This window comes from Salvelinus alpinus, chromosome 11, assembly GCF_045679555.1.
Source record: "Salvelinus alpinus chromosome 11, SLU_Salpinus.1, whole genome shotgun sequence".
NCBI classification, from domain to species: Eukaryota; Metazoa; Chordata; class Actinopteri; order Salmoniformes; family Salmonidae; genus Salvelinus; species Salvelinus alpinus.
In genome coordinates this window covers 22818336-22834058 of record NC_092096.1, presented here as the reverse complement: position 1 = coordinate 22834058, position 15723 = coordinate 22818336, and positions in this window count along the sequence as shown.

The following is a 15723-nucleotide window of genomic DNA, read 5'->3' as shown; positions in this document are numbered from 1 at the left end:
GCCCCCTCATTAAGATACAGATCTTGTCGTTTTTAAAAGGGATGTGGTATTAGTGGGACATGACTGGGCGGTGTGTGTGTGTGTGTGTGTGCATGTGTGTGTGTGTGTGTGTGTGTGTGTGTGTGTGTGTGTGTGTGTGTGTGTGTGTGTGTGTGTGTGTGTGTGTGTGTGTGTGTGTGTGTGTGTGTGTGTGTGTGTTTGCATGTACAGAGAGTCATGGGGGTTTGGGCACAGCAAACACATTACCCCTTGCTGGAGGAGTTAGCTCTTTACAGTGCAGAGTGGCTCAGCTGTGTCGGAGTGGGCTCCAGATTCTGTCATTACTCTGTAGGGCCTATGTCAGAGGGTGGGAAAGAGAGCGACTCGTCTCACTTTCCGTGGCAGTTTTTCATTTTAGAAACACACTTTCCCACGAGGAAGAACATGAAGGCTTAACTGATGTGCCCACAATAAGGGATTACTCAACATAATGTACTGTATCTAGATGACATCACTGTTAGGAGATAGAGTCACTGTAAGAGAGTTTAGGAGAGTTATGGTTGGTACCCAGGCCCTGAGACAAGAGGGCATCATTGGTTCATTGGTTGTCATTTTTGTCCCTCAGTCCAGAGCCCAACCAATCAGATGCTCTTGCGTCATGCAGACAGTACAAGACAGTTTAGTGCACCTTCATTTCATACACTCCATCTGACATCATCGCTCCATCTGACATCATCGCTCCATCTGACATCATCGGTGTGGCCTTCAGGCCTTGTCATAACACTGTCACAACGCCTGAGCAACGCTGGAACTACTGCAAACGTCTGCGGGATATGATTGTGGACATAATTTCACAGACCCAATTACACACACACACACACACACACACACACACACACACACACACACACACACACACACACACACACACACACACACACACACACACACACACACACACACACACACACACACACACACACACACACACACACACACACACACACACACACACACACACACACACACACACACACACAAACACACACACACACACACACACTCCCGGACGATGCAACACTAATACAACATTACGGCGACGTCGCCGGCACATTATGGATATGCAGCAGTTCGCGGCAGCTGCCTTCATTACGCAAACCCGATTAAAGATGCCCCCAGGTGGGAGGGCTAATGATCCCACTGCCTTTGTTATTCACATTGACTGAGGGTCAGCCACTAAGCAGCCAGATAGACAGCCCTGGGGGGGGGGGGGGTGTGTGTGTGTGTGTGTGTGTGTGTGTGTGTGTGTGTGTGTGTGTGTGTGTGTGTGTGTGTGTGTGTGTGTGTGTGTGTGTGTGTGTGTGTGTGTGTGTGTGTGTGTGTGTGTGTGTGTGTGTGTGTGTGACAGATATCCATTTATAATACCCATTCACAGGCCTCATGTATCCCACACTCCACGGTTCAGTTTGCAAATTAGACACCAGGACGCCCCTTACCATGTCACCCCTCTGCAGATGGGTTCATTCCGTGATCGTATTAATGTCCATTTGTATGTGTGACAAGCCGACATATGTTAGCGAGCATTCATCGCAAACGATCAAATTGCCCTTGCGGATGCTCTCGGGCCCCGGCCCTGCGCTCGGCGCTCTCCCTCAAGAATCGGCAATGCACATATTTACATAATTCTGTAATGCAATAAAACAAATGAATAAAGGAGGGCGAATGGGTGGAGGGGGGAGAAAAGCACGTCTCTAACTTACCCGGAGGACGAAGGGAAGCAGCTGCAGCAATAGAAGAGTTTACAGCTTTTTTACACCTTACATGATGACACATTGCATAATTCAGAAAGCTTGACCCCTCGATATCCCACCATGTCTCAGTGATGGTGATTATCTTGCGGGTCACAATTTCAGTTCTCATAAATGGCAGCGCTTCTAACGGAATAGGCCATTAAAACGAGTGTCGAAGATCTGATTCCACAGCCCAGCCCACTTTAAACCACATAACCATACTGTGTAAATCCTATGGAGCTATAATGTGTGTCCCAAACCGCACACTATTCCTCATGTCGTGCACTAAATAGGGATATAGGTTGCCAGTTGGGACGTAGACCTAGTGTGAATACAGTGGATGTGAGTGTTTTATTCCTGGGCCAGTTGATGAGGGTCATCAGATCAGTTCTGCTTCCAACACCCCCAATCCCTGCCACACTGCACTGTTGAATTCAGCCATGATCCATCTATCCTCCAGTTGATGCACAAACACACACACACACACACACACACACACACACACACACACACACACACACACACACACACACACACACACACACACACACACACACACACACACACACACACACACACACACACACACAGAAAACACAATCTGCTGTGACACACCACACACACACTTACACACACCTCAGTTGGGTCAATCCCACCCGGGCACTGGACTCACAGACAATCAGATGGCTTGTGACTCACCCTGCCCACCGCCTAATAAATAATGCATCTGGAAATAAGTCGACATTAAAAATGTAATGATTCACAGAGTTTGGCTCTGTAGAACAAACCGGGGTTACAGAAAATGGGGGATCGATGCACACAGTGGATCTTAATATTTCAGCGTCTGGATTTTCGACTAGGCCTGTTTTTAATTATAAAGTGCTTTTCAGAATACAGCAGGTGCTTATAGGAGATTTATGGTAGGCGGGGATATATACGTGTGTGTATTACAAGGAGAATAAGAGAGATGTCAGGAGATACGTCCGTTTCTTTGGCTGAAAGTTATGCTGCCATGAATGCAGATGGTCTGTACAAACTGTCCATTAGTCAGTGTGTGAATACTGATGCAAAGCCAGACTGGTATATGAGAGAGGGGGTTGTGGTGACATCAATCATGGAGGCGAGGGGGAATTCACATGTATTACACTCCAGTTATTACAGGCACCTTCCTGAGCACACACGGCATGCATGCTGGCACACACACATACACGTGGACACACACACTCACTTTCTCACTAACTCACATAGAGCCTCACACACACACACACACACACACACACACACACACACACACACACACACACACACACACACACACACACACACACACACACACACACACACACACACACACACACGCACACACGCGCACACACATACACACACACTTGGCATGCATCTGCACCAAAGCAAAATGATTATAATCACTTATGATGTTGAGAAGCAAGCAGGCAAATGAAGACTGCCAACATACATTAGGCAGTTTACATAACCTAAGTCACAGACTCAACCTCCTCTTCCAGGCCACGGCAAAAATGAGCTGTCACCATGTCACATGGACCCATAAATGTAGACATTCTCCTAACGATGGGCAGTAGGCCCTCCTGCTGGAGACACAGTTACAGACAGACAGCACTTTCAGAGACAGAGGCTCTCATTGAGAAACCCTCTGATGGGGATGATAATGGTTGATGGTTGATGATGAGGATTACGACAACGACGATGATGATGATGATGATGATGATGATGATGATGATGGGGTTGGTGATGATGATGATGATGATGATGGGGTTGGTGATGGTGATGATGATGGTGGTGGTGGTGATGATGATGATGGTGATGGTGATGATGATGGGGTTGGTGATGGTGGTGGTGGTGGTGATGGTGATGGTGGTGATGATGGGGTTGGTGGCGGTGGCGGTGGTGGTGATGGTGATGATGGTGATGATGATGGTGGTGATGATGATGATGAAGTGATGATGATGATGGTGATGATGATGATGATGATGATGATGATGATGATGATGATGATGATGATGATGGTGATGATGATGATGATGATGATGATAATGATGATGATGATGGTGGGGTTGGTGATGGTGATGATGATGATGATGGTGATGATGATGGTGGTGATAGTGATGATGATGATGATGATGATGATGATGATGATGATGATGATGATGATGATGATGGGGTTGGTGATGGTGATGATGATGATGATGGTGGTGGTGGTGGTGATGGTGATGATGATGATGATGATGGGGTTGGTGATGGTGATGATGATGATTATGATGATGATGATGATGATGATGGGGTTGGTGATGGTGATGATGGGGTTGGTGATGATGGTGGTGGGGTTGGTGATGATGGTGGTGGTGATGGTGATGATGATGATAAATATGACAACTACAACAACAATGATGAAGTTGCTGGTGGACGCGGACACTCACATGTTGTACCTCTAGGTTCTGCTGACTGGACTGGGCCCTCGCCTTCAGGGTCTCCAGACCACACCTCCCACGGACCCCAGCAACCTGCTCGGCCCAGGGGGAGGAAGTGTGCCTCGTTAAGGAAGGTCCTTGAGGATGAGAGGTCAAGGGTCGTATAACATTAGCGGGAGAGGTCATCAAACCTACTGAGTATCTGGCTGCATTCCAATGTTGAAGGACACCATAACAGAACGTTTGTCTTACGTTCTGAGTTCTCAAGTATCAAAGTCATGTCCTGCACTCAAACTAGTTGTACATAATGACTGTTGATAAGTTGAATCTACAATGTCTTCTAGATGTTTCGTTTCCATGTAATACATTTGCTGCTTGAGCATCACTGGATCATATGACATATTCTAGAGGTTGTGGTCTGTCTTTGATAGACACATACTGTACATTACATAGCATGAACCTTCTGCCTGGATCACAAGTATGTCACGGCTCCTCCTCTGCAGTGCAGGGGGCGGTTCCTCCTGCAGGCAGAGGAGGGTCGTTAGTGATTGGAGCCACCTGGGCTCAGGGTATTTATAAACTGTTTCACTAACCACTTCTCTCTCTCTCTGCTCCTCCAGGTATGATCATGTTTTGTTTGTTCCTTTGTAGTTTTGCATAGTTTTCACTCAGTCATGTTCACACACACATATTCACGCATCCATGCACTTTACATACACTTTACATTATGATACTTCCACACCTCATTCCTTTTTCTTAGTTTAAAGTTAATAGTTTTGTTTATAATAAAGAACACTTTTAATTGGCCTATACCTGTTGTTCGTGTCCCCTCAGTTTTGTCACAGGCTATGAGCCGGCTTGTGACAAGTATTTCATATGATATTCAAGAGACACTGAACATTTTACAGTGTAATGTAAGCCAGCTATGGATAACAACGATCAAAATGGGAATCATTACCATTTCATTACAGCAATCTACATGTTGGCTCATATGGATTCATAAAGGAAGTCAGGTGCTTGAGTAAGTATCTGTACTGCACTACGTGCTGATCTTGATCTATAATGCAAACACTTTCCATTGACTATCAGAACATCATCTCAGGTGTCGTAGTGAGACAGGGTGGCATGCCAGAACACACCCCTCCCTATCCTTCTCTCCCCATCCCTCCATCGCAGCTTCCTTCTCTCCCTCTCTCCCCATCCCTCCATCGCAGCGCTACACCTAGGCAGAGTGGAAGCTACAAGCGAAGCAATAACCCTGGTGTGCAAATGACTGCGAATCAATGGACGTTTTAGTCAAGCAGAACACGTAGGCCCCGGACAGACAATTAGAGAAAGGACAGCAGCAAACACACCTCTTCTACGTCCTGACCTTTAAAAACAAGAGCCGGTCCTACTTTTTCCCCTCTCGTCAGCTATTTTCTCCCGCATCACAATTGCATCTCGGGGGCCGAACTAGAAACACTGTGTGCTGCACATGAACATGACTGAGGGAGAAGAGGCTGGAGCCATCTTGAAATCAGGTAGCCTGGTCCCAGATCTGCTTGCACTGTGTTGCCAACTCTTATGGTCATTGTCATGTCATACAGCACAAACAGAAACACACACCTATTCAGACGAGGTGCTGGCTAGAGGAGTAGAACACCTATTCAGACGAGGTGCTGGCTAGAGGAGTAGAACACCTATTCAGACGAGGTGCTGGCTAGAGGAGTAGAACACCTATTCAGACGAGGTGCTGGCTAGAGGAGTAGAACACCTATTCAGACGAGGTGCTGGCTAGCGGAGTAGAACACCTATTCAGACGAGGTGCTGGCTAGCGGAGTAGAACACCTATTCAGACGAGGTGCTGGCTAGCGGAGTAGAACACCTATTCAGACGAGGTGCTGGCTAGCGGAGTAGAACACCTATTCAGACGAGGTGCTGGCTAGCGGAGTAGAACACCTATTCAGACGAGGTGCTGGCTAGTGGAGTAGAACACCTATTCAGACGAGGTGCTGGCTAGCGGAGTAGAACACCTATTCAGACGAGGTGCTGGCTAGCGAAGTAGAACACCTATTCAGACGAGGTGCTGGCTAGCGGAGTAGAACACCTATTCAGACGAGGTGCTGGCTAGCGGAGTAGAACACCTATTCAGACGAGGTGCTGGCTAGCGGAGTAGAACACCTATTCAGACGAGGTGCTGGCTAGAGGAGTAGAACACCTATTCAGACGAGGTGCTGGCTAGCGGAGTAGAACACCTATTCAGACGAGGTGCTGGCTAGCGGAGTAGAACACCTATTCAGACGAGGTGCTGGCTAGCGGAGTAGAACACCTATTCAGACGAGGTGCTGGCTAGCGGAGTAGAACACCTATTCAGACGAGGTGCTGGCTAGCGGAGTAGAACACCTATTCAGACGAGGTGCTGGCTAGCGGAGTAGAACACCTATTCAGACGAGGTGCTGGCTAGCGGAGTAGAACACCTATTCAGACGAGGTGCTGGCTAGCGGAGTAGAACACCTATTCAGACGAGGTGCTGGCTAGCGGAGTAGAACACCTATTCAGACGAGGTGCTGGCTAGCGGAGTAGAACACCTATTCAGACGAGGTGCTGGCTAGCGGAGTAGAACACCTATTCAGACGAGGTGCTGGCTAGCGGAGTAGAACACCTATTCAGACGAGTTGCTGGCTAGCGGAGTAGAACACCTATTCAGACGAGGTGCTGGCTAGAGGAGTAGAACACCTATTCAGACGAGGTGCTGGCTAGCGGAGTAGAACACCTATTCAGACGAGGTGCTGGCTAGAGGAGTAGAACACCTATTCAGACGAGGTGCTGGCTAGCGGAGTAGAACACCTATTCAGACGAGGTGCTGGCTAGCGGAGTAGAACACCTGAAAAGTTAAAGGAGAGCCGCACACTCTAGGAGCTCAGACGTAATAATTTAATAACCAACGTTTCGACAGACAAGCTGTCTTCATCAGGATATAATGACAAACACTGCGGGGTCACTAGTTTATATAGTGTCAAAGGACACACACAGGTGTCTGTAATCATGGCCGGGTGTGGCCTGATATCATTGGTTAATCTTCAGATATAAAAATAACATGCCAAAAATATGAATGGATAGCATACGATCATAGATACAATTTGGCTGCATAGGCCTACAAACATTTACAATAGCAAAATCACAACAATCACAATAATGGCTTCAGATCAAAGCCAGCCTCTCGTTTTAACAATAAATTGTCACCCTCCTAGGGATATAACGTAGGGATGAAATCGAGTGGTTTGCTTCCAAAAGGTGGGCCGCAACTGGGTAGGTCGAGTTTTTGCACCTAATGGTGCTACGATGCTCCAAAATTCGTTCTTTTAATTTGCGCTTTGTTTTACCCACATAATGTTTACTACAAGGACAAGTTATAAGATAAATAACTGCCTTAGTGGAGCATGTGATAACAAATTTGATTGGGATGTGTTGCCCTGTTTGGGGGAGTTTAAAGGATCTACATATATAAGTGCCATTACATTGAGCACAACCATTACACTGGTAGTTTCCATCCAGTAACACTGGTTTGAGTGTGTCAAGAACTGCAACGCTGCTGGGTTTTTCACACTCAACAGTTTCCCATGTGTATCAAGAATGGTCCACCACCCAAAGGACATCCATCCCACTTGACACAACTGTGGGAAACATTGGAGTCAACATGGGTCAGCATCCCTGTGGAATGCTTTTGACACCTAGAATCCCTGCCCCAACAAATTGAGGCTGTTCCGAGGGCAAAAGGGGGTGCAACTCAATATTGGGAAGGTGTTCCTAATGTTTTGTACACTCAGTGTATATAGCGTGTTCTGTAGAGGTGCAGGGGGCTGCCACACTGCCCAGTTACCAGCCACACTGGGCACACCACTTCAGGCACACTGGGCAGTTACCAGCCACACTGGGCACACTGGGCAGTTACCAGCCACACTGGGCAGTTACCAGCCACACTGGGCACACTGGGCAGTTACCAGCCACACTGGGCAGTTACCAGCCACACTGGGCACACTGGGCAGTTACCAGCCACACTGGGCAGTTACCAGCCACACTGGGCACACTGGGCAGTTACCAGCCACACTGGGCAGTTACCAGCCACACTGGGCAGTTACTAGCTCACTTCCCAACAGATTCTTACAGTCAGACCCAGGATTCAAACTGGCAACCCTCCGGTTGCTGGCTCACCAATCTAACCACTAGGATACTTGCCGTACCATGGAGCCTTTGTGTTGAATCATGTGTTTATTAAAAAAACTAACACTATCAAACACCGTTTATTTTTTAAAGGATTTGGCCAGACACTGTCAGAACTCTGAAAAACAGAGAAGATGGATTACCAGCGTAAAAAAAGAGGGGGAAATATGGAAATAAGAGCCATTCAACCTCATAGACGTATGAGTCATAATTTAATGAAGCTCATTAAGTCAAACTGCAAAATATTTCTCCGTTAAGCAACGAGGAGCCATGGGTGTCAAAACAACAGTTTCTTCTACATTTATGTAGAAATGATGCGACACTCGAGTCAAAACTTGAGTCAAAATAGGAGTTGGCAGGTAAATCTATTATCGGGCTGTTATTATGCATTATTCAATGATGAGAGCCAAGGTCACAGTGCATGTGCCTGTGTAGTTTGTGACTAATAACATTTTCTGAGAGTTAATCGGTAAATAAGAGGATGCCTTACAAGGCTTACTAAACTTTTTGAGCATCTCAAACACGTTAGAAGTTGTTAACACAACAAGTTTAAAACGTATCTGGGTGATGATGTAAGTTGAACACACATGCAGCAAAAAAGTATCCCCACTACTGGATTATCCCCTCAATCTCTTTATGAGAATGGAGGGATGGGGGGGGATGAGTGGTCTCATCCCAAAGTCGCCCGCTGAGACAGGAGCAGAGCCCCATAAACCACTTGGATTGTTAGTGTCAGCCACTGAAGGAGAGGAGAGCAGGCTGGGATAGGTGTGTGAGAGAGTGAGGTGTTGGCATCTACAGTCTGTTAGTTGCTATCAGAGTTTTCCCCTATCTCCCTCCTCCTGTCTTTCTGTTACTCCCCTGGTTAGTTTGTCACTTTGCACCGTGCTCGGTCATTACACCTGCAGAGCTGAAATGTCACCCTCTTGAGCAATGGTCGCAGCAGTGACACTCGTGTCAGGGGCGCTCTGGTCCCCTCTCCAAGGCGTTAAATTAAGAGTTCACTGTGGAGACAGAGCGTGCCTCTTTCAGCTCCGTCCAAGCACTTGTTTGGCGGCCAGACATTTTGGAGCAGGTGCCAGGTGGGAACATCTGGGAGGTGTTTTTGGAAAATGGCATCATGGCAATCTGTCTCTCTTTTCCCTCTCTATTCCGCCATCCCCCTCCCCTTCCAGACCACCTCCCTGCTCCTTGCCCTTAACATCTAAGTAAAACCTGCAAGGTGTTTTTGGAAAACTAAACTGAACAAAAATATAAACGCAACATGTAAAGTGTTGGTCCCATGTGTCATGAGCTGAAATAAAAGATCCCAGATGTCACGACTTCCGCCGAAGTCGGCCCTTCTCCTTGTTCGGGTGGTGTTCGGCGGTCGACGTCACCGGCTTTCTAGTCACCACCGATCCATTTTTCAGTTTTGTTTTGTTTTGTCTGTATTACACACACCTGGTTTCAATTCCCCTATCATGTTCCCTATTTAACCCTCTGCCATTCATTTCTGTTCTGTCCGTGATTGTTTGTTTCGTTAGTGGTTGTTGTTAGTACGTGTGTGTTTGTTATATTCCCATTGAGGAATTTTTGCTTATTTTTGAGTAAACGCTGTGGTTTCGCTCAACACCTGTGTCCTGCGCTTGACTCCGCTACATCTCTGCACACAACCCTGACACCAGAAATATTCCATACGCATAAAAAGCTTATTTCTCTCAAAGTATGTGCACAAATTTCTTTAAATCCCTGTTAGTGAGCATTTCTCCTTTGCCAAGATAATCCATCCACATGACAGGTGTGGCATATCAATAAGCTGATTATACAAGTGCACCTTGTGCTCTGGACAATAAAAGGCCACTCTAAAATGTGCAGTTTTGTCACACAATGCCACAGATGTCTCAAGTTTTGAGGGAGTATGTAATTGGCATGCTGACTGCAAGAATGTCCACCAGAGCTGTTGCCAGAGAATTGAATGTTCATTTCTCTACCATAAGCTGCCTTCAAAGTTGTTTTAGAGAATTTGGCAGTACGTCCAACCAGCCTCACAACCGCAGACCACGCCAGCCCAGGACCTCCACATCCAGCTTCTTCACCTGCGGGATTGTCGTTTTTTTTTTGCTGAGGAGTATTTTTGTCTGTAATAAGGCCCTTTTTTGTGGATAAATTCATTCTGATTGGCTGGGTCTGGCTCCCCAGTGAGTGGGCCTGGCTGCCAAGTGGGCGGGCCTATGCCCTCCAAGGCCCACCCATAGCTGCACCCCTGCTCAGTCACGTGAAATCCATAGATTAGGGCCTGATTAATATATTTCAATTGACTGATTTCCTTATGTGAACTGTAACTCAGTCAAATCTTTGAAATTGTTGCATGTTGCGTTTAGATTGTTGTTCAGTATACATGGGATCATGGCATACTGGCTTTCTTCCCTCCATCCCTCCCTCCATCCACCATCTACAAGACCTGCCTCTGATAAATACTATCATGAATCTGTAAGTGGGGTTCATTCGCTACATGACATTGCCATTAAACAGGAGAACATCGCCTGAAGGATGTAAACCCTAACAGAGGGCTATATATGCACTTAATAGCTGTTTGTCCCTCTCCTTCATCCCCTCTCTCTCTCCATTTCTCTCTTTCTCTCTATTTCCGTGTCCAGCTCCCTCTCTTCCAGTCCTCCCTGTTTCCATTGACAACAGGAGGTGTGTGTTTGTGGCGGATAAAGGCAGGGCTTTGACTTGATAGTGCATAACAAATACGTGAGATACAAACCTCTCTCCAGCTCTCTCTCTCGCTCGTCCTTTCTGATTGGAAAAATATTTTCTCCATGTGTTCCATGCCAAGGACTTCTTGGAGACATGGAGATTAGAGATGATGACAGAAATGAATCTCACCTAACAAGAGGTTACCACAGAAAACAATAACATTAGATTATTTTATGCAGCTATTTCTCCCTTCCTCACTCGTAGTGATAGCTAATGTCACTGGGGAACATTGTGTTTCTATTCTGACGACTCAAATTCCACGGCCACTCGTGAACGGCTACATCCGTCATTATATCGTTAGATGTTAGACATCAACATAGACATGTTACAGGTGTCCACGTAGGGTTAAAGGAGACAAACTTGATAGTTAAATAGAGTTTGTCTTTCATCTCTGAGATACAACGGCGGCAGGTAGGAACACTTTGAAGTAGGGCAGCCGTCTGGAAACGCTGTCCCTGGTGCAGAGGATGATCAATGGCATATCCATCCTCCGTCCACTCATCTGTCTTTCGGTCTGTCCATCTATCCACCATGTGTTCACCTCTCCGTTGACCCATCCTATCTCCCATTCAACTGTCTCATCCACTCATCCATCCATCTACTCATGTTCCTCAATGATCAAAATCATGGACAGATGAGGATGCTGGCTGATGCAGTGGTATAAGTTCAAGAGTTAAGACTCATGACCGTGGCCTCAGCTTTCATTCACTCCTGTCCATGTTCACAGCTGTTACATAGAGCAGAATGTACAGGGCCCTATGTTTGGGTTAATCATGTAAAATGACCTGTATTTCTTGTGTTTGGGTTAATCTTGTTACATGACCTGTATTTCTTGTGTTTGGGTTAATCATGTCACATGACCTGTATTTCTTGTGTTTGGGTTAATCATGTCACATGATCTGGATTTCCTGTGTTTGGGTTAATCATGTCACATGACCTGGATTTCATGTTTTGGTTAATGATGTCACATGACCTGGATTTCCAATGTTTGGGTTAATCATGTCACATGACCTGGATTTTAACCTTTATTTTAAGCCTTTTTTTCAAGAAATGGGAATTATACCAAAAATGAAAGCAATTGTCTGAGGATGATGCTGGACCATCTGAAAATAAAAGAACATGAAAAAGCTCAATAATAATGTGATGTAACATTATAACAATATACCTCAAGCTACAATGTAAAACACATGCAAACTGATGTAGAGTGGATAAACTACAGCCTCCTGAAATACATTGTGCCATTTGCCTATCCAGAATAGCCCATCCTATTGTGTTGATTGGATATCTTTATTTTTAACAGTTACACCGTGGATGTGTTAAGAACGCCATGCTTATGGGCAACAGATAGATCAAATAGAAGGTGAAAAGTTATGCAACAAAGGGAAGTCACTCAGTACAGACGCCATACATTCTGCAAGATCCAACAATAAGTTCTGTTTGCAATGCAATACAACTCCTCGAACATGGTCACAATGACCTAGACAAGGATTACAACAATCTGTAATTATTCTCAAAGTAAAATTGCACGCAAATATTCGTGTTTCAAATAAGTCAGTATGACTCTTTAGAGAGGCTATTTCAGTTGTTCCCACTCAGCATTTTATTTAGTTTTATATGTGGTGCTTTACTGCCCCCTGTTGTTCATCAAGGGGATGACATTGCACCTGCTCCTCGAAAGCCGTGGGAATCTAACTTGACTTTGAATCTCATCTAAGGTCCTGGGAGGTGCTATGGAAGACTGCATAAATGGTCAACTAGTTGTGATCCTGCTTGTTTTTTTTATATTTCCTGGGCAGACAACCTAATACAGGGCCTACACATAGAAGAGATGCCCTACAATGCCTTCATATTAATCAATAACTCTTTTTTTAAATGTAACCAGGCAAGTCAGTTAAGAACAAATTCATATTTACAATGACGGTCTACCCTGGTCAAACCCTAACGATGATGGGCCAATTGTGCGTCGCTCTATGGGACTCCCAATCACGGCCGGTTGTGATACAGCCTAGAATCGAAACAGGGTCTGTAGTGACGCCTTTAGCACTGATATGCAGTGCCTTATACCCCTGCGCCACTCGGGAGTCAGTAGGCACGTAGTTAGGTTAGATACTGTACGATTCATATGGTAAGGCTATTATCTAATAAATCCTATAAGCATATGGTTATTGCGACGAGACAGAGACCGACAGAGACAGTGACCACGTTTGCATGCACACCAATCTCCCGTTATTATTCGGGATACTCAAGTATTCTGTTTTTTAGTTGACACATGTAAACATCATATGCCATTTACAATAACCCGAAAAAACTTGTATGTCGGTTATGATAAACCCGGATAAGATGCCTGGGACATGCTGATCATAGACGGGATACTGTGGCATGTAAACATCTTATCCCATTTACTGTTGTTTTTCACAGTCTGCGCAGGCTCAGTTTCGCATATCATGGGTGCTGTGTGATTATGTTTTCATCTGATTGTCAAAAAAGTAGACCTGCGCAGTTCGTTCCACCATAATTCCATACACATTTATTTTGCTGGTAGACCGTACTGGACTGTATAGCCTACTGGCTACTTTCACCCCAGATTTAGACACTTCTGACATTTGGTAGTCCATATTATAATTTCCGACATTTGGTAGTCCATATTATAATTTCCGACATTTGGTAGGCCATATTTTAATTTCCAACATTTGGTAGGCCATATTATAATTTCCGACATTTGGTAGGCCATATTATAATTTCCGACATTTGGTAGGCCATATTTTAATTTCCAACATTTGGTAGGCCATATTATAATTTCCGACATTTGGTAGGCCATATTATAATTTCCGACATTTGGTAGGCCATATTATAATTTCCGACATTTGGTAGGCCATATTATAATTTCCGACATTTGGTAGAACATATTATTTTCCGACATTTGGTAGGCCATTTGTTTGTGAACTATAGTTAGATACATGCAGCTTCTCTTCTGTCATAACTTGTTGCCCGATGACTAAATAAAGTAGTGCTCACCAGAATAATGTCTTACATTGGTAGAATGAATGCATTGGTAATCTATTTAACACCGCTAAATGTTCATTTTTATTTTATGTACGAGGGAGAAAAGGCAATAACTCCAAAACAGTGGAAAGATTGACATTTTACACAAGACCATCAATTTGACTATTGTAAGGAAATTAAAAGTTGATAAAACACGTTTCTGATAAGACTGTCTGCTTGCATAAAAGTGTCAAAGATAACACATTCGCATGTTGTCAAGAGATGCTGAAAGAAAGAAATCATATTTCTCCACACCTGTTCCCAAAACAAAATTAACATTTGTTGTATAATTTTACTGCAAGAAAGGCATAATTCTGCAGGAGTTAATATTATATTAAGCTGTAAGAGTTTATAGGCTAACAGTTAGTGTCCACATTTCAGTTACTATTCCATTTAACCCATATGAACTTAAATTAACAATATTCTGTTTATTCATGGTTACATGGATACTCGTGAGTGGGATATCAAAGATGCATGTAAACAGCTTATCCCGAATAAGAGCTTAAGTGGGATATGAGCTACTATCCGGAATAGTGTGCTCATGAAAACGTGTTAATGTGGTCAGTGAGAGAAACTGAGAGACAGAGATTTCAGAGGCTATAACTCCTGTGGACATTCAACCCCCACTGGGAGAGCCTCAAACAGATAGTAAGACAGACAGATGGACAGAGCCAGACAGCCAGCCAGCCACACATACACACACACAGACAAGCAGCCAGACAGACAAACATTCAGCCACACGGCCAGACAGACAGATAGACAGACAGCCAGACACACAGACAGAGACAGACAAGAAGCCAGACAGCCAGACACACAGACAGAGACAGACAGACAGAGACATAGGCTAGCCTAGGACCCATTAACCCCAAAGCCTCTCCTTTCTCCGTCCTCCCCCTCCTCACCTCGCCCCTGCTCGGCTATTGGCCCACACAATTACCTACAATTATCCTCACTTCCAGCTAAGCAATTACAGCTCTTATTGATCCCAGCCCCCCAGGCTGCAGGGCTTATCTACACCTCACCACCACAGCCCAGTGGAAGGGGATGGGTACAGGGACAGAATGGGTAGTGACGAGGACATGGCTCATTCTTAAGTGTCATACCTTCACTTCAGGTGTGACGTTGAGCTATGACAGACAAACGCTGTGTGCCCGAATTTCTGTGTTGGCTGATCTCAGTCGAAAAGTTGTAATGGATTTTTAGTGTCATATTGTACACATACACATTTGACAGTATCTCTTACACTACTTAGGTTTCAACTGAGTATGCCATTTATTTCCAGTCCTGAATAACCTACTGTACATGTGTCCCTATAGGTCTACTACTGTGATGTGAGATGGGGAGGGGGCGAAGAGGTGCGAAGGTCACAGCATGGGGGCTGTGAAACGTTGAGACAAACTATGAGGCCTGCATCGGCTTTTGAATATGATACTTGCTGACATTTAGTGAGACACAAACATACGCTGTTGTCATCACATACTAATGTAAAACATCCATCATCTGGAATGGATGCCAAGGCA